Here is a 19356-nt window from a genome sequence, read left to right on the forward strand (position 1 = left end):
TATCTCTTGGGTTCTTAGTTGTCGTGTGACCTTGGTGTTCTTCCTTTGCCTTTGGTCCAGGTGGGATGAGACCAATTGATGTACCTTAGATGGCTGCTTGTTGGCATTTAGGACCCCAGACGCCACATTTCAAAGTGGGATGCAGAATGTTTTCATAATAGAATTATTTTGCCCATTGACTTAGAAGTCCCCTCAAACCATGTTCCCCAGACCCCAGCCCCTGCTCCGCTGACCTTTGAAGCTTTCCTTTTATCCCGGAAACCTCTTTGCTTTTAGTCCAGTCCAATTAGGCTGACCTTCCTTGTATTGAGTGTTGTCTTTCCCTTCACCCAAAGCAGTTCTTATCTACTGATTGATCAATAAAAAACCCTCTCCCTCCCTCCCTCCCTCCCCCCTTTCTAACCACAAAAGTATGTGTTCTTCTCCGTTTTTTCTATTTCTCAAGATCTTATAATAGTGGTCTTATACAATATTTGTCCTTTTGCCTCTGACTCATTTCGCTCAGCATAATGCCTTCCAGGTTCCTCCATGTTGTGAAATGTTTCAGAGATTCATCACTGTTCTTTATCGATGCGTAGTATTCCATTGTGTGAATATACCACAATTTATTTACCCATTCATCCGTTGACGGACATCTTGGTTGCTTCCAGCTTTTTGCTATTGTAACAGAGCTGCAATAAACATGGGTGTGCATATATCTGTTTGTGTGAAGGCTCTTGTATCTCTAGAGTACATTCCGAGGAGTGGGATTTCTGGGTTGTATGGTAGTTCTATTTCTAACTGTTTAAGATAACGCCAGATGGATTTCCAAAGTGGTTGTACCATTTTACAATCCCACCAGCAGTGTATGAGAGTTCCAACCTCTCCGCAGCCTCTCCAACATTTATTATTTTGTGTTTTTTGGATTAATGCCAGCCTTGCTGGTGTGAGATGGAATCTCATCGTAGTTTTAATTTGCATTTCTCTAATGGCTAATGATCGGGAGCATTTTCTCATGTATCTGTTGGCTGCCTGAATATCTTCTTTAGTGAAATGTGTGTTCATATCCTTTGCCCACTTCTTGATTGGGTTGTTTGTCTTTTTGTGGTTGAGTTTTGACAGAATCACGTAGATTTTAGAGATCGGGCGCTGGTCTGAGATGTCATAGCTGAATATTCTTTCCCAGTCTGTAGGTGGTCTTTTTACTCTTTTGGTGAAGTCTTTAGATGAGCATAGGTGTTTGCTTTTTAGGAGCTCCCAGTTATCTGGTTTCTCTTCATCATTTTTGGTAATGTTTTGTATTCTGTTTATGCCCTGTATTAGGGCTCCTAGGGTTGTCCCTATTTTTTCTTTCACCATCTTTATCGTTTTAGTCTTTATGTTTAGGTCTTTGATCCACTTGGAGTTAGTTTTTGTGCATGGTGTGAGGTATGGGGCCTGTTTCATTCTTTTGCAAATGGATATCCAGTTATGCCAGCACCATTTGTTAAAAAGACTATCATTTCCCCAATTGACTGACACTGGTCCTTTGTCAAATATCGGCTGCTCATACATGGATGGATTTATATCTGGGTTCTCAATTCTGTTCCATTGGTCTATGTGCCCGTTCTTGTACCAGTACCAGGCTGTTTTGACTACTGTAGCTGTATAATAGGTTCTGAAATCAGGTAGAGTGAGGCCTCCCACTTTCTTCTTCTTTTTCAGTAATGCTTTGCTTATCCAGGGCTTCTTTCCCTTCCATATGAAATTGGTGATTTGTTTCTCTATCCCCTTAAAATATGACATTGGAATTTGGATCGGAAGTGCATTATATGTATAGATGGCTTTTGGTAGAATAGACATTTTTATTATGTTAAGTCTTCCTATCCATGAGCAGGGTATGTTTTTCCACTTAAGTATGTCCTTTTGAATTTCTTGTAGCAGAGCTTTATAGTTTTCTTTGTATAGGTCTTTTACATCCTTGGTAAGATTTATTCCTAAGTATTTTATCTTCTTGGGGGCTACTGTGAATGGTATTGATTTGGTTATTTCCTCTTCGTTGTTCTTTTTGTTGATGTAGAGGAATCCAAGTGATTTTTGTATGTTTATTTTATAACCTGAGACTCTGCCAAACTCTTCTGTTAGTTTCAGTAGTTTTCTGGAGGATTCCTTAGGGTTTTCCATGTATACGATCATGTCATCTGCAAATAGTGATAGCTTTACTTCCTCCTTGCCAATCTGGATACCTTTTATTTCTTTGTCTAGCCTAATTGCCCTGGCTAGGACTTCAAGTACGATGTTGAATAAGAGCGGTGATAAAGGGCATCCTTGTCTGGTTCCCGTTCTCAAGGGAAATGCTTTCAGGTTCTCTCCATTTAGAGCGATATTGGCTGTTGGCTTTGCATAGATGCCCTTTATTATGTTGAGGAATTTTCCTTCAATTCCTATTTTGGTAAGAGTTTTTATCATAAATGGGTGTTGAACTTTGTCAAATGCCTTTTCTGCATCTATTGATAAGATCATGTGGTTTTTATCTTTTGTTTTATTTATGTGATGGATTACATTAATGGTTTTTCTGATATTAAACCAGCCTTGCATACCTGGTATAAATCCCACTTGATCAGGGTGAATTATTTTTTTGATGTGTTGTTGGATTCTATTGGCTAGAATTTTGTTGAGGATTTTTGCATCTATGTTCATGAGGGATATAGGTCTATAATTTTCTTTTTTTGTAATGTCTTTACCTGGTTTTGGTATCAGGGAGATGGTGACTTCATAGAATGAGTTGGGTAGTATTCCGTCTTGTTCTATGCTTTGAAATACCTTCAGTAGTAGTGGTGTTAAGTCTTCTCTGAAGGTTTGGTAGAACTCTGCAGTGAAACCGTCTGGGCCAGGACTTTTTTTTGTTGGAAGTTTTTTGATTACCGTTTCAATCTCTTTTTTTGTTATGGGTCTATTTAGTTGTTCTACTTCTGAATGTGTTAGTTTAGGTAGGTAGTATTTTTCCAAGAATTTATCCATTTCTTCTAGGTTTTCAAATTTGTTAGAGTACAATTTTACGTAGTAATCTGAAATGATTCTTTTAATTTCATTTGGCTCTGTTGTGATGTGGTCCTTCTCGTTTCTTATTCGGGTTATTTGTTTCCTTTCCTGTTTTTCTTTAGTCAGTCTAGCCAATGGTTTATCAAGTTTGTTAATTTTTTCAAAGAACCAGCTTTTGGCTTTGTTAATTTTTCAATTGTTTTTCTGTTCTCTAATTCATTTAGTTGAGCTCTAATTTTTATTATTTGTTTTCTTCTGGTGCCTGATGGGTTCTTTTGTTGCTCACTTTCTATTTGTTCAAGTTGTCGGGACAGTTCTCTGATTTTGTCTCTTTCTTCTTTTTGTATGTGTGCATTTATCGATATAAATTGGCCTCTGAGCACTGCTTTTGCTGTGTCCCAGAGGTTTTGATAGGAAGTGTTTTCATTCTCGTTGCTTTCTAAGAATTTCCTTATTCCCTCCTTGTTGTCTTCTATAACCCAGTCTTTTTTCAGGAGGGTATTGTTCATTTTCCAAGTATTTGATTTCTTTTCCCTAGTTTTTCTGTTATTGGTTTCTAGCTTCATTGCCTTGTGGTCTGAGAAGATGCTTTGTAATATTTCGATGTTTTGGATTCTGCAAAGATTTGTTTTATGACCTAATATGTGGTCTATTCTAGAGAATGTTCCATGTGCACTAGAAAAGAAAGTATATTTTGCAGCAGTTGGGTGGAGAGTTCTGTATGAGTCAATGAGGTCAAGTTGGTTGATTGTTGTAAGTAGGTCTTCCATGTCTCTATTGAGCTTTTTACTGGATGTCCTGTCCTTCTCCGAAAGTGGTGTGTTGAAGTCCCCTACTATAAATGTGGAGGTGTCTATCTCACTTTTCAATTCTGTTAAAATTTGATTTATGTATCTTGCAGCCCGGTCATTGGGTGCATAAATATTTAATATGGTTATGTCTTCCTGATCAATTGTCCCTTTTATCATTATGTAGTGTCCTTCTTTATCCTTTGTGGTGGATTTAAGTCTAAAGTCTATTTTGTCAGAAATTAATATTGCTACTCCTCTTCTTTTTTGCTTATTGTTTGCTTGATATATTTTTTTCCATCCTTTGAGTTTTAGTTTGTTTGTGTCTCTAAGTCTAAGGTGTGTCTCTTGTAGGCAGTATATAGATGGATCGTGTTTCTTTATCCAGTCCGTGACTCTCTGTCTCTTTATTGGTGCATTTAGTCCATTTACATTCAGCGTAATTATAGATAAATATGTTTTTAGTGCTGTCATTTTGATGCCTTTTCATGTGTGTTGTTGGCCATTTCATTTTTCCACATACTTTTTTGTGCTGAGACATTTTTCTTAGTAGATTGTGAGATCCTCATTTTCATAATGTTTAACTTTTTGTTAGTTGAGTCGTTACGTTTTTCTTGAGTTATGGAATTGATATTCCTTTTTGTGGTTACCTTATTATTTACCCCTATTTTTCTAAGTAAAAACCTAACTTGTATCATTCTATATCACCTGGTATCACTCTCCATCTGGCAGTTCAATGCCTCCTATATTTAGTCCCTCTTTTTGATTATTGTGATCGTTTATCTATTGATTTCCATGATTCCCTGTTATGTGTATTATTTTGTTTATTTATTTATTTTTTAGAATTAATCTTACTTTGTTTGTTTTTGTGCTTTCCCTATTTGAGTTGCGTTGATATCAGGATGTTCTGTTTTGTGATCTTGTATTGTGCTGGTACCTGATATTATTGGTCATCAGGCCAAACAATCTCCTTAAGCGTTTCTTGCAGTCTTGGTTTAGTTTTTGCAAATTCTCTAAACTTGTGTTTATCTGTAAATATCTTAATTTCTCCTTCATATTTCAGAGAGAGTTTTGCTGGATATATGATCCTTGGTTGGAAGTTTTTCTCCTTCAGTGCTCTGTATACGTCGTCCCATTCCCTTCTTGCCTGCATGGTTTCTGCTGAGTAGTCTGAACTTATTCTTATTGATTCTCCCTTGAAGGAAACCTTTCTTTTCTCCCTGGCTGCTTTTAAAATTTTCTGTTTGTCTTTGGTTTTGGCAAGTTTGATGATAATATGTCTTGGTGTTTTTCTTTTTGGATCAATCTTAAATGGGGTTCGATGAGCATCTTGGATAGATATCCTTTCGTCTTTCATGATGTCAGGGAAGTTTTGTGTCAGGAGTTCTTCCACTATTTTCTCTGTGTTTTCTGTCCCCCCTCCCTGTTCTGGGACTCCAATCACTCGCAAGTTATTCTTCTTGATAGAGTCCCACATGATTCTTAGGGTTCCTTCATTTTTTTAAATTCTTTTATCTGATTTTTTTTCAGCTATGTTGATGTTGATTCCCTGGTCCTCCAGAAGTCCCAGTCTACATTCTAATTGCTCGAGTCTGCTCCTCTGACTTCCTATTGCGTTGTGTAATTCTGTAATTTTATTGTTAATCTTTTGGATTTCTACATGCTGTCTCTCTATGGATTCTTGCAACTTATTAATTTTTCCACTATGTTCTTGAATAATCTTTTTGAGTTCTTCAACAGTTTTATCAGTGTGTTCCTTGGCTTTTTCTGCAGTTATTCTAATTTCATTTGTGATGTGTTTAAGCATTCTGTAAATTAGTTTTTTATATTCTGTATCTGATAATTCCAGGATTGTATCTTCATTTGGGAAAGATTTTGATTCTTTTGTTTGGGGGGTTGTAGAAGCTGTCATGGTCTGTTTCTTTATGTGGTTTGATATGGACTGCTGTCTCCGAGCCATCACTGGGAAACTAGTTTTTCCAGGTAATCAGCTAAAAAAAAAAAATGCAGTCAGATCCTTATTTGAATTCTCCCTCTGGCTCCGGGTATTCGGATGTTAATGGAGCCGCCTGGGGAGGGTGGGGGAGGGGTCAGAGAGCTAGGAGTGTAACACCTTAGAATATAGAGCTGATCCCCGCCTTCACGCTCCGCCCGCGCCCGCCAAAATCCCGGCGGGAGGGCTCCCTGGCTTGGATGCTGCTCTCCCCACTCCAAGATCAGTCACTGCCTCCCGGGTACTTCTCCCACTGGCTGCGCCGCTACGCCACCCGCGCCAACCAGCTAGGCTCCCTCCCGGGATGAGTTCAGGGGCTAGGGCTGGGCCCCTTGTCTGTGCCATCTACCCCCCTGGTCTCTGCCCCAGATCGGTTCCGAAGGTCACCTGCCTGGTTCGCTGGCTCCTGGTTCTAAAAACGATCGCTGTCTGCCTGTATTTGTTCGTTCTCCATCTCTAAGTCTGTGTTTGTTGTTCAGAGTTCGTAGATTGTTATGTATGTGATCGATTCACTTGTTTTTCCGAGTCTTTGTTGCAAGAGGGATCCGAGGTAGCGTCCACCTAGTCCGCCATCTTGGCCCCGCCTTCTGGGCTATTTTCTGATACCCTGCCCCATTGTTCCAGGGAATGGCTTTGTTTCTGTGCCCTGGCCCATTTCTTTTTGCTTTGTAGATTTGGGGGCCCCTCTGTTTTCTGTCTTATGAGGACTATAGTGCACCTTACCCAAGCCATGATATTTTCTATCACCTTATATGCATGTGAAAGCTGGACAATGAGTCCCACAGGTCATGCCTTTGAATTACGGTGTTGGAGAAGAATATTGAACATACCATGGACTGCCAGAAAAACCAACAAGTCTGGAAGAAATACAGCCAGAGTGCTCCTTGGAAACAAGAATGGCAAGACTTTGTCTCACATACTTTGGACATGTTTGCACATGTTATCGGGGGGACCAGTCCCTACAAAAGGTCATCATGCCTGGTAAAGTAGAGGGTCAGCAAAAAAGGGGAAGACCCTCAAGGAGATGGATTGACACAGTGGCTGCAACAATGGGCTCGAATACAATGATTGTGAGGATGGCATAGGACCTGGCGGTGTTTTGTTCTGTTGTACATAGGGTCGCTATGAGTCAGAATTGACTTGATGGAACCTAACAGCAACAACCACAACAACAACAACATTTTGGGAAGTAGATCATCAGGCCTTTCTTCCAAGGTGCTTCTGGGTGGACCAGAACCTCTAACATTTTGGTTAGCAGCTGAGCATGTTAACCGTTCGCACCACACAGGAACTCCATTCTTCTTCTAACAGTCTGTTAAATGCCTTGGCTATAAGGCAAGGGGTTCAGGGGTATCCCAGGATCACAGTCTTAAAGCCCCTGAAGATGACCGTGTGGACCATTTCAGCTCTATCACCTCAGTCCTTGTGGAATCAATGGATACATGGTAAACATGAAGCACGCCATCTTTGCTTTCCTAAGGGCTCAGAACCACCCAGATTTTCATTGTGGAGACTGTTGGTTTTCAGCGGTGCTTTGTTTAATGGGCTTATGCTCGAGCCTGGATGGGACATTAGGAATTCTTGTCCTCCTAGTAGGCATCAGCTTGTCTGCTATGTTCAGCCCATTATCAGAGTAAGGTTAGCTTACTAATTAGCTGAAAGACTATGCTTCCTCTGAACATTTCCATGCCAACAGGGGGCCTTCAGGGGTGGGCAACTGGGAGTCCATGGACACTAGCTGCTGGGCTGCTGTGGCTGTGCAGGCCAAGGAACAGCATGGGGCCGTGGGTGTGGACAGTGATGTTGAATTATCCCCTTCCTTTTGTTGTGGTGAGGCGCTGGCTGTTAAAAATCTGCAGCTGGGAGTTCACTGATAGTCACTGGAAACCAGGAAACTCCCCCGGGTTTCTTTGAACCCCACTATTACTGTTAGTCCTGAGAATTAGTATTTGACAAAACACTTACTGACATCCTCCTATGTGCCAGGAATTGTTGCCATGGGCTCTTCTTCTATGCCTTTTCCAGCACTGTTTCCTTGGCCAGGGAATATTCATTTCCTTTGTCTGTTCTGTACACGTTGAATTCCTACTCCTTCTCTAAGATGCAGATCAGATGCCATTTGCTCTTGGCAGATGGATGGTCCCTCCTTGTGCTCCCTTACAGACCAGTTGCTGTCAAGTCGACCCTGACTCAAGGCAACCCGAAGTGTGTCAGAGTAGAATACGCTTCTTAGGTTTTCAGTGGTTGATTTTTTGGGAAGTAGATCACCAGGTCTTTCTTCCGAGGTGCCTCTGAGTGGACTCAAGCCTCCAAGATTTTAGTCAGTAGCCAAGCATGGTAACTGTTTGCACTACCCAGGGGCTCCACATCTTATGTATCTCTTTAAAACCAGGGTCTAGTGCTGTGCCTGGGCTGTAAGTTTCCCCTGCCTGGTTAATGGCTCCTTGGCCTTGGCTGAACCATCAGTTCCTTCAGGAGGCCTTTCCCGGCTGCGTCGGCTGGATGAGCCCGCTCTCCTCTGTGTTCCCACAGTGCTGTCTACCTGCCCCATCATAGCACTTACTGTAACGCTCTGTAACTGTATGTTTATTGTCTCCCCTCTCCACCAGACAGTTGGCTCTGTTTACTGCTGTATCCTTAGTACCTAAGCCCTGGTGGCACAACAGTTATGCTTTTGGCAGCTGACTGAAAGGTCGGCAGTTCCAACTCACCCAGTGGCCCTGCGGGGAACCCTACAGGGCAGTTGTACTCTGTTCTAAAGGGCCGACTATGAGTTGGAATTGACTCTGAGGCATACAACATCAATCTCCTGCTGAAGACCCCTGGCGGCTCAGTGGTTAAGTGCCTCGTGGGAGAAAGACCTGGTGATCTGCTTTCATAAAGATTACAGCCCAGAAAACCCTATGGGGCAGTTCTACTCTGTCACATGGGGTCAGTATGAGTTGAAAATTGACTTGATGGCACCTAACAACAACAAAACAGTCTTCTGCCAGATTCATAGTAAGTGCTCCATAAAAAATGAGTGAAGGAATGTGAGTTCAGGCCTTACTGTTGCCCCTTATTAGCTGTGTGACCTCAGAAAAGCCTCTTTTCTGCTTTACCACAGTTTCTTCATTGTAAAGAGGAAGATAATCTCCCAGATCTCTTCCAATGATGGCATTCTGTTATCTTGTGACCCATTTTACTCATTGTTGACCAAGCATATCTGGGCCCACCCGGCATAAGTCATGCCTCAAGAACTTCAGGCGCTTGCTCACTCGAAGGAATTTACGTTCTTTGGAGAACCTTTCACTCTTCAAATATTATCTTTCTGATGTGGTCTTTGGCAGCATCACGGATCCCCCTGGCTTGTGCAGGTCACTTACCCAGCAGGAGCAGGCGAGGTCATCACAGATGCCTTACCTACTCTCTCGGTTCCTGGCAGGCTTGGCCCTGTGCATTCCCATAAGGCACCCCAGAAGAGGTGGGAGCTGCCAAGCCTGTGATGGAGCGTGCTGCGATTTTGATGCAGCCAAAGTGGAGGGGGAGCTGTGACTCAGTATTTGTGAAATGTTAGCTGGCAGGGTGAGCAAGACCAGACTAAGGCTGTATGCTTTGGGAAGTGGTCATAAAACAGGGAGCAAAGGCCCCGAGATTGGAGGGGGTGCCTCTTTGAGAAATAGCAAAGCGACTGGTGTGGGTAGAGGAGAAGCAAGCAAAAGAGAAATAGGCTATACTATTAGGGAGGTAATAAGGGGTTGGACGTGGAACCTAGGGACTTAGTAAGACAGAGAACAGAAGGGCCCCCAAATCTGGAAACAAAGTAACAAGAAATGGGCCAGGGCACAGAAACAAAGTAACAAGAAATGGGCCAGGGCGCAGAAACAAAGTAATAAGAAGTGGGCCAGGGTGCAGAAACGAAGCCATTCGCCAGAACAATGGGACAGGGTATTAGAAAATAGCCTGCAAACTTCTTTAAAGTTGCCTTTCAGAAGCAGCTGGAGAAAACCAGGCTCAGGAACATGAGCAGAACATCCCCCTGTGACCGCTGTGTGACCTTCCACCAGTGGCAGTGAGGGGCTACAGCCTCAGCCAAGGAATCGAACCCAGGGAGTAAGAGACTGCACAGGTGCGATACCCCATAGTAAGTCCTGCTACAAATCCCAGAGGCCTCCAGGACAGGAGCCATCTTGGAAAGCTGCTGCACTAACACCTTAGTTAACATATTCCTGCCTGTGCCTATGAATAAACATGAATCTTTTCCCACCCAAGAACTTCTAAAAATTTGGGCTGTCTTTTGTTCTGTGAGACGGGGGTATGCGTTGCTCTAGGCCCTCCTCGTCTCCGGTTGCAAGCCTCTTCAAAAAAGCTTTGCTCCTGTGGAAAACTACATGCCTTACCTACTCATTCTTGACCAGTCAGAGGCAAGAGCCTTATTCAGTCAGTCCAGTTAATTGGATTTGGAGCCAGAAGGCCAAGTTCAAGTCTTGCCATTGCCACTCCTACTTCCTAGCTGTGTTCCCATTAACGCACAACTTAAATTTACCTAGTCCCAGTTTCTTTACCTGTAACGTGTCTCTATTAACATCTCTCACTCACTCTCTAGCATGATTTAGAAGTGTGGAAGGAACATGTTTTCACTTAATACTTAAGTGACCTGCACATTATATCTGTTATTTAATCTAATCCTCAGGACAACCCTTGAAGGTGCAAAATGATATAAGATTCCTTTCTGCCTGAAATACTGCTTTCCATCTGAGGTTAGTAGATAGGGGTTTGGTGGTCAAACAGGTTCATTTAATTCCACTTTCCCCCAAACCAGGAAGGACTTCCCAGAGCATTTACTATATAGTAACATGCACCCTCGGGTCCCAGTGGTAAAAGCAATCATGATTTTAAGGACAATGTTTCAGCACCCCAGAACTCTACATGTCATCCTCAGCAGTCTGAAGTCAGGATTCAGGGTATTTGTATTGTTAGATGGGTGACCGTCTCCCCAGATGAGAACTCCCAAGGCAGGAATGCCTGGGAGAGGCCATAACCAGTTGTGGTCTTCTCAACTTCAATATAATGGAAAGATTTCTGCATTTGCAATTTGCCCTGAAATTGTCAAGTTTCTGGGGACTAGTTCATGCATGCCAATTGAAATGATAAGGTGTTTTATTTATATTATAGATAAACTGATAATCAACTAATCATTGATTTATAAAATGACACTGAGAAACATATGTGCCAAGCAGATGAGAACTGAACTTACCATGTACTCCAAGTCTTGAGAAACGATAAAATGGCTTATTGATGACCCAGTTATAGCACCAGGTTACAAGACTGGTGTGCTGTAATATGTGCCCTGAGTCACTACCATAGATGGTGGAGCTTCTTTCTTTGATAGAATACCTGAGTACAAGAATCAAGAGGTAAAGGAGGGAGGGTTACCTTGTTTATTAAACCTAATGATCCTACTTGTGGAAAATTTGCTTTCCATTCCTATAACTGGGTTCTGCTCATTTGGAGGTCTTAGTGCCCAAGTGAGGCATTTATTCATCAGGGTGTACAACAATAGTTCCATTGGATTGGAAGCGGAATGGTCAGTTGGGTGTTTGGGACTCCTCTAGACAAAAAAGGAGGCTATTAGACTTTCTAGGGTGATTAGTCTTGATTATCAAGGGGAAATAGGGTTGTAGCTGACAAAATTGGGCAGGAAGGAGCATGTCCGGAATTTAGAAGATCCCCTGTGCGGCCTTCTACATTTTTTATGTTCATAAGTTTAAAAATAATGGAAGACTACCACGTCTCCATACTGGTAAGACCCTCAGGGTGTCAGGGGGCTCCGACCCCTCAGAAACGAAGATTTGGTTTGGGTCACTCCACCACGTCAAGATTCTGATCAGTTGAGATGCTGGTTGAGAGAAGAGCAAGTGTACTATTTAAGTCTTTTTTTCTCTACCACTCTTTCTGATGACAGTCTCATGACCTGGTGCAGAAGTTATCAACCATATCTTCGTATTTACTGTGTCATATCCTAAGTTCCCTTTTGCCTCTTTTGTTTCCATACTGTTTACTTGAACATAGTGGTGGTGTTGAACTTTACAATTTAGGCCACATGCTGTAGAATATAAGATAGGATGGTGCTGGAGGAGAAATGAGCATTACCCAGAGGTCCTGGACTTGTTGCCAAGTGCAATAATTGATGAGACTTTGTGTAGCCCTCTTATATACAGAGAACAAACACACTTTCATGTATGGAGGGCCTCATTTTGTTAGGCAGGAGATTTTTGTTGTTGCAATAATTGTTTTTGTTGTTATTGTCAAGCTTAAGTATGGAAAAAAGAGGTCTATGTGAAAGTTGGACAACCAAGGGGAAGACTGCATGGGACATTTGTCATGTTTTCATGATAAAAATTAATAGCATTTTTTCACTCCTGTTTAGAGAACTTTCAGCCTCTTCAGGGTTTCACCAGTCGGACTTACCCATAGGAGCAACTTGAGGAAGGAAGACCTGCCCAGAATCCATTTGGCTGGCAAGTATGGGAGCAGGGTGTCCAGCTCAGTGTAGAGTGGTACTGTTGGGGGATGGCAGTGGCAGTCTCTGCTTCTGCTCGGCGATACTACAGTAGCAACGGTAGGTTTCTCCTCTGGCCAGGCTTTCGGAAATTGACCCTAAGCTTTGCCTTGAGCTTGTCCACTAGACCTTCTGAGATCTTTGAAATAAACTTCTTTTCTATTTAATCACCCAGTGTGTTATTTTAACAAATTTCTCTTTTTCATACCTTGTTCTTCTACTGTTTACTTGGTGATAAATTTTACGATTTAGTCCATAGGCTATAGAATATTAAAATAGAATTGTGACAGAACTGGTAGATACAGTAAAGATTGGCTTCTGATGGTTGAAGCATGAAAATCTAAATGATACAGAAATTGAAATAATAGCAATAATAATAAAAGAAAACCTTTATTAAGTGCTTACTGTGTGCTGGGCACTATATTATATGCTAGGCCTGCATTATTTCATTTCTTCCTTTCAACAATCCTACAAGTTTTATGTATTTTTACTTTTTTGTTTTGTTTTGCTTCTTAGCAGAGGAGGTAACTGAAGTTTACAGAAATTTCAAAAATTGTCCAAGGTCACAAATGAGAAATGGGCGTCCATAAAGTTTGAAAGGCAGCAGAAAACAAATCATTTGTGACCCAAGTGAGCTTATCTAAGGAATCAAGATGACAAAAGAAAGTGTTAGACTTTTAATTATGGGAAATTTTAAAATATTCACAAAGAGAGAGAACTGTAACAAACCTCTCTGCATCCCTCAACCCAGTTTCAGCAAATTATCCATATACAAAATAATTTATTCTACTAGTTTAAGTAAACTGAGCTTGCTCTTCTGAGTTTTCATGAATGTTGGGAGGTTGCAGAGCTTGGAGTTTGGGTTGGCTGAAAATGTAAGAGCAGTGTTAACTATAATTTATATTAAATTATCAAACTATAAAATTTAAAACTTTTATGTCAGAATATCATTAAAAATTAAAGGCAAACAATAAACTGTGAAATGTTTTTGCCACAGATGTGACAACATTTAAAAAATATCTTTATTATATAAAAAGTGTGTGCTTATTGATAAGGAAATCACCAAAGCCAGCAGAAAAGTGGGCCAAAGGTGTGAACATGCAATTCCTAAGAAAAGAACCAGCAATAGCTATCACGCTTACTAATAATCAAAGCAACACGAATAGAAACAAGATATTCTCATCTGTGAAGTGAAAGATTTAAAAAAGTAACTACGTTCTGCTGAAAGGAAGGTAATTTAGTACAACTTTATTGGAAATTAATTTGAAAAAATGTATTATGAACTTAAAAGAGTTTATATTGTTTGATATAAAAATTCTACCGAGGGAATGTTCTCCTCAGGAAATTATAAGAGGTGTGGAAAAGATTTCAGTACAAAGAGCCTCATTTCAGCATGACTTGTAAGAGTAAAAATATTGGGAAAAGAGCCTGAAAAGTTGAACAATAGGAGACTGGTTGTGTAAATTATGGTCCATGTTCAGATAGACTATTAGAGAATATTATAGAATCATTTTCTTTGGAAAATGGCCATATATAAAAAATGACCTTATTTATGTAAAAACCCACTGGAAAGAAACATACCTACATGTTAATACAGGATATCTCTGGATTGCGGCATTATGAGTATTTTTTTTCAGTTTATTCTTTTCTGCATTTTCTCCTTTTTTTTCCGTGAGAAATGTGTATTCCCTGTTAGAATTAGAGAAGAGACTTAATAAAAAGTTGATTTAAAATAATGCACATTTAGCAAAAAACTTCATAACTTTACAATTGTGACCAAAGTGAGCAGTGTAAATGGCTGCTTATTATTAACACCAATAGCAATTATTGAATATTTATTATATAATACTGATAACAATTATTATACAATACTGATAATAACAATTATTCGATATTTACTGTGTATAATATTGATAATAATTAAATACTATATTTAAAACAGTGGGTTAAACATTTTTATTTATAATCTCAATTGCTGCCTATCATAGAATTAGAGTAAGGATTATAATCACTCCCATTTTCTAGATGAGAAAAGTGGCTTGCTCAAAGTTATTGGTAGAGCCAGGGCTTGAACTAGGTATAGCTGTAACTGGTGGAGCCAGGGCTTGAACTAAGTTTGTTTGATGCCAAGACCCCTGATTTGCCCCACCTGAAGTCTGTTGGTGAAGGTTTCTCTCTCCTGGATAGCCCTGGGATGGTCTTTCCAAAGTGAGTCTGTATAATAAGGTTAACTTGGGTAACAGACTCGGTCCTGCCCAATGCTTAATCCAAGCTTGCTTGCTAGTTAGAGTCAATTTAGTTGTCAAGGGACCCATTTCAAAAGAAAATTCAGTTTTCCCTAAGGTTGAGGAAAACAGGCTCCCCTCTATTTCACTCAATGAAAACAGGGAATGAACCCACAAGGGGGCTGTGGCACTGTATGCTGACCTTTTCCTAAACAAAGCCTCTGTTACTATTGTCTCAGCCTCCCTGACTGACCCAAGCCCCTTCAGATACAGGCTTTCTTTTTCTTTCGAAATACTAACATCTTCAAGTAGGTTATAGTCCAGACCCCCAAGCCTGGGAGCTTTTTTACCTCCTTTACCTGACCGTCCACGTTTCCATGGCGCTCCATGAAGTGTTTATATTTCACTTGCAAAGGGCAGCCTTATTTTCTTTGTTTTCAGGTTCTTGAAAGGGAGTGATACCTGGGAAGGGGCTGGGTCACTTTGTCTCCAAAAACTGAACACATCTTGCAGGATTGTGACAAGGATTAGCGATAGCATGCGTAAAGCCTATTATTCTGTAGGCTCCACAAGGCAAGGTAATGCCAGACTGTCCTCTGATGTATCTCTCCATTTCTTAGCACAGTGCCCTTAGCACAGTGCAGGCACTCAGCAGATGCTCCACAAGTAGCAAAATGAATGAGTGAATACATCACATGGCAAGCTGGCTATAAGAAACTATTACCCTACCCTCTCGGGGGCCTTAGTTTATGCATTTGTATTAGAAAGGGCTTGGACTTGTTGATCTCTAGGGTCCCCTCCAGCTCTGACATAATGTGCCTGCATCTAAATACTCCTGAAGCAAGCTGGGGCCCTGGGAGGAAAGGTGATCTTCTCAGCATGTGCACTGAGTTATGTGATGTGTTCTCCATGTGAGAGGCAGAGCCTGTGTACCCTCCCAGGGTTTGCTCTGCCCCTCCAGTACTCCATCTGGGCCTCTCTCGCATGTTAGCCTGCAACATCTGTCAGAAGCACTTTGTGCCAGGATGACTCTTGCTGCAAGTATGTCCTTGGAAAGCCCTGGAGATAGGGAGCCTGCCGGGAGTTTATGTAACACGCTGAGTGCTCCGAGGAATGTGCGCCAAGGGCTCTGATTCCATGAAGGATCGGCCTTCTGTGACGGTGCAGGGTGACTTGACAAATTGTCACGCACAGTTTACAAAATCTGGAGGACAGGCAGCTCCTTGGTGAAACGGATGGGAAATTCTGCCTCTGCCTTATATATTTTTTGGTAGTTATTCTTCTTTTTATCCTAAAAAGGAAGGATTTGAGATAAACAAACACAAAGAGAAAAAGCATGAGAAAGAAAGAGGACATCACAATGAAGGGAAAATAAGGTGTACCTTTTTTTTTTTAGTGTCTTAGATTCCTAGGGCAGCCATGGCAAGATACCACAAAGTGGGTGATGTTAAAGAACGGAAATGGATTTTCTCACAGTTCTGGAGGCTAAAAGTCCAAATCTGCGTCCTGGCCGTGTAGATTACTTCTGTGGGCCTCTCTCCTGCTTTCCGGTGACTGCCAGCAGTCCTTGGCACTCCTTTGCTGCTTATAGATGCTTCTACCTCAGTCACCACGTGGTGCTTCCCCCTGTGTGTCTGTCTCCCAGTGTTGTGCTTCCTTTATAAGACACCACTAAGAAGGGATTGGGGTTTTTGGTTTGGGGTAAGAAGGGATTAGGTTTAGGATCCACCTTGCTCTAGTATAACTTAATTAACATAACAAAAGAAAATATTTTTTCTAGACATGGCCACATTCATAGGTCAGGGCTTAGGACTTCAATATCTTTTTGGGGGACGCAATTCAATCCATAATGCTGAGGCTCCAAACCCATTGTTCACCCTTCTTAGCCCTTCTCTGACCTAGGGCACTGAGGACTGTGCCCTCTGGATCCTCTCTGGGTTTGGCCATAGGGAGCACCAGCAGGAGATTAGAGGGAGGAAGAAGAGTGAGTTCAGGATTTTTATTCCCTAGCTGCCTCTCTGTGACCTCACTCTGGACAGCTTGTGTCCTTCCTTAGAGGGCACTAATCCTTTCAAAGGTTATCTTTTCAACAAGTCTCTCTTTCTGGACAGATAACTGCTCCCTCCCCTGGAACTGTTACTAGTCCCTGGGCATGGCACTATTTCAGTGCACCATCTGTTTCCTGTTAGGACTCTGACTGATACATAAAGGTAGAAAAAACTAGAGGAAGCCAGAAATAATGCTAGTAAAAGCAATACAAATTGTAGTGCCTTATAAAAATGTAAAACAGACAAGCAAAAAAACTGAAAAACAATGTATGTGCACTTGTGTTGCAGATTCAACTTCGAGCTTCCTAGTCACCAAAGCAACAGAACTATGGGAAGTTCTTTTCTTCTTCCCATCAGAGCCCAAGAACCAAAATTCTGACTCATAGAGACCCTGTAGGACACGGTAGAACTGCCCCAAAGAGTTTCCAAAGAGTGCCTGCTGGATTCGAATAGCCAACTTTTTGATTAGCAGCCAAACGCTGAACTACTGTGCCACTAGGGACTCCAGAACCCAAGATCTTCCTAAATACAACTTTAACCATCATCTGGGCCCCCCACCCCAACCCATGACCTTGACATAGCACCAAGGTGCTCCATGATCTGGCCTTGCCTACCTTTCTGGCTTTATCTCTCACCACTCACCAGCTTACTGTTTTTTGCTCTGGTTCTGCCATACACTGTGCTATCCCAGATCTTCAAGCCTTTGGCTATATTCTTATCTCTGGCTAGAATGCTGTATCTACATTTCTGGCCTTGGCCAAATCTTGTTTATCCTTCTAGATTCATCCCAGGCATTACTTTTGCCAGGAGATCTTCTTTGTCTTTCCTAGCTGTATTGGGTCCATCTCCTTTGGACTCCCATATCACTGATAACAGATAGCTGATACACTTATTTCCCTCCCTAGACAGTAACCTCCTCAAGGGCAAGGGCTTGTTCATCTCTGCATCTCCAGGGTCTAGAAAAGAACCTGGCATATGGTAGATGGCTATAGAACTCTACAGTTCCTTAGCATGGCATTTCTCTGATACCTGCTATAAGCCAGATACTTTTCTAGGTATTTTGTACACATTTCATTTATAAAAGAAGGAATTGAGGCTTGGAGAAGATATTTTCCAAGGCCATATGCCTATGGGTAATGGAACTGGGGTTGAAATTAGGACTGTCTGACACTACAGTCTAGGCCCTTCCATTCCATCTGCTGCTTCTTTACATGGGACAGTTAATGAGGGGCCCGGTTAGGGAAAGTCTGAATGTTTCATTTTTGTCCTCAACAAATCTATCTTGAGCAATCAACTTGGAGCCTTGCATGAACTATGTTGAACAAATGAGCTGCATATTTATTAAATCTTGTTTTTCTTTTGCTAACTAGACACTCAGCAAGCAGAAATGCTTATTCCTTAGAAAAAAACACAATTGCTAAGTGAGGCAATCTGAATGGGCCCTCAGTGCTTTGAAGAGGCTGAGATTTCGGTTGGCAGAACATTAACAATGAAAAAGATGTTGGTTTTTAAGTCTCAGGAGCAAGGTTGTTTTTCATTATTGTGTCATATTGTGTCTCTACTCAGAAATGAAGCACCACCCAAAAGACCATTCCTGTTTGTACTTCAGCCTGTCTTCCAGAGAACGTGTGTTCCAGAAGTGGACCTGTGTGGTGGCAACGCACTGACAAAACAGGCAGGGCAACTACCTTTATTGAGGAAATTAATACTTAAGTCTTACTACCCTGGTGGCGCAGTGGTTAAGCATTTGATTGCTAACCAAAATGTCGGCAGTTCAAATCCACTAGCCGCTCCTTGGAAACCCTAAGGGGCAGTTCTACTCTGTCCTATAGAGTCACTATGAGTTAAAATCAACTCAATGGCAATGGGTAGTAGTAGTAGTGCCCTTTAAACTAGGAGTTAGTATAGTGGTAGAATTCTCTTCTTCCATGAGGGAAACCCGGGTTCAATTCCTGGCCAGTGCACCTCATGCACAGTCGCCAGCCCTCTGTCAGTAGAGGCTTCTGTGTTGCTCTGATGCTGAACAGATTTCAGTGGAACTTCCATAGTAAGACAGACTAGGAAGAAAGACCTGGCAATCTGCTTCAGAGAATCAGTCAATGAAAATCCTACAGATCACAATGATTCAGTCTGAAACCAATCATTGGGATGGTGCAGGACCAGGAAGTATTTTGTTCTCTTGTGTGTGGGGTTGCCATGAGTCGGGGGGTCAACTCAATTGCAACTAACAACATCCCTTTAAATTAGTTCTTATTATCCACAAATTGCAAATGATTAAGCTGGGCTCAGAGGGAGAAAAATAGCTGCTTTGATTCAGATACTCATTCGAGAGATGTTTGTGAGCACCCAGGCGCCGCACTGGGTGCTGAGAATGGTGGCAAATAAGAATGACACGGCTTCTGTTCTCATAAAGTTTAGATTCTAGCAAGGCAGAAAGGAATGAAACAAATGAAAACCACACCTGTCCAAGCAGTGCAACCTTGTGTAACTAATGTCAGAGCTGGAATTCAAACCCGGGTGTGGGAGGCTTCACATTCCAGGTTCTTCCTGTGTCTCTTTTCTTTCCTCTGTCAATGTTCCTGTTTTATAATACGCATTATTCTGGTTCCTTTTTAGGATGTTGCCATTGAAAAACTTCTGTTCAGTTCTGCTTCTTTTTAATCATGGGAGTTTTTCAGAGGGTGAAGGAGTCCTAGCTCCACTTCTTACTAACTTGGGACCTTAGGCAAGTCCCAGGACCTCCCTAACTTTCATTTTCCTC

General features: G+C 41.6%; 1 long non-coding RNA gene across 2 annotated transcripts in view; it reads left to right on the forward strand.

Annotated features, from left to right (window-relative positions):
- LOC126073115 (uncharacterized) overlaps window positions 1-12453 on the forward strand; it is a 48956-nt gene extending 36503 nt beyond the window's left edge. For both annotated transcript variants that reach the window (XR_007516656.1, XR_007516655.1), the window contains one exon: window positions 12191-12453. This is a non-coding gene — a long non-coding RNA (uncharacterized LOC126073115). The remainder of the gene's footprint in view (window positions 1-12190) is intronic.
- Window positions 12454-19356: the final 6903 nt, after the last annotated feature.

Source organism: Elephas maximus, chromosome 3 (assembly GCF_024166365.1).
Source record: "Elephas maximus indicus isolate mEleMax1 chromosome 3, mEleMax1 primary haplotype, whole genome shotgun sequence".
NCBI lineage: Eukaryota > Metazoa > Chordata > Mammalia > Proboscidea > Elephantidae > Elephas > Elephas maximus.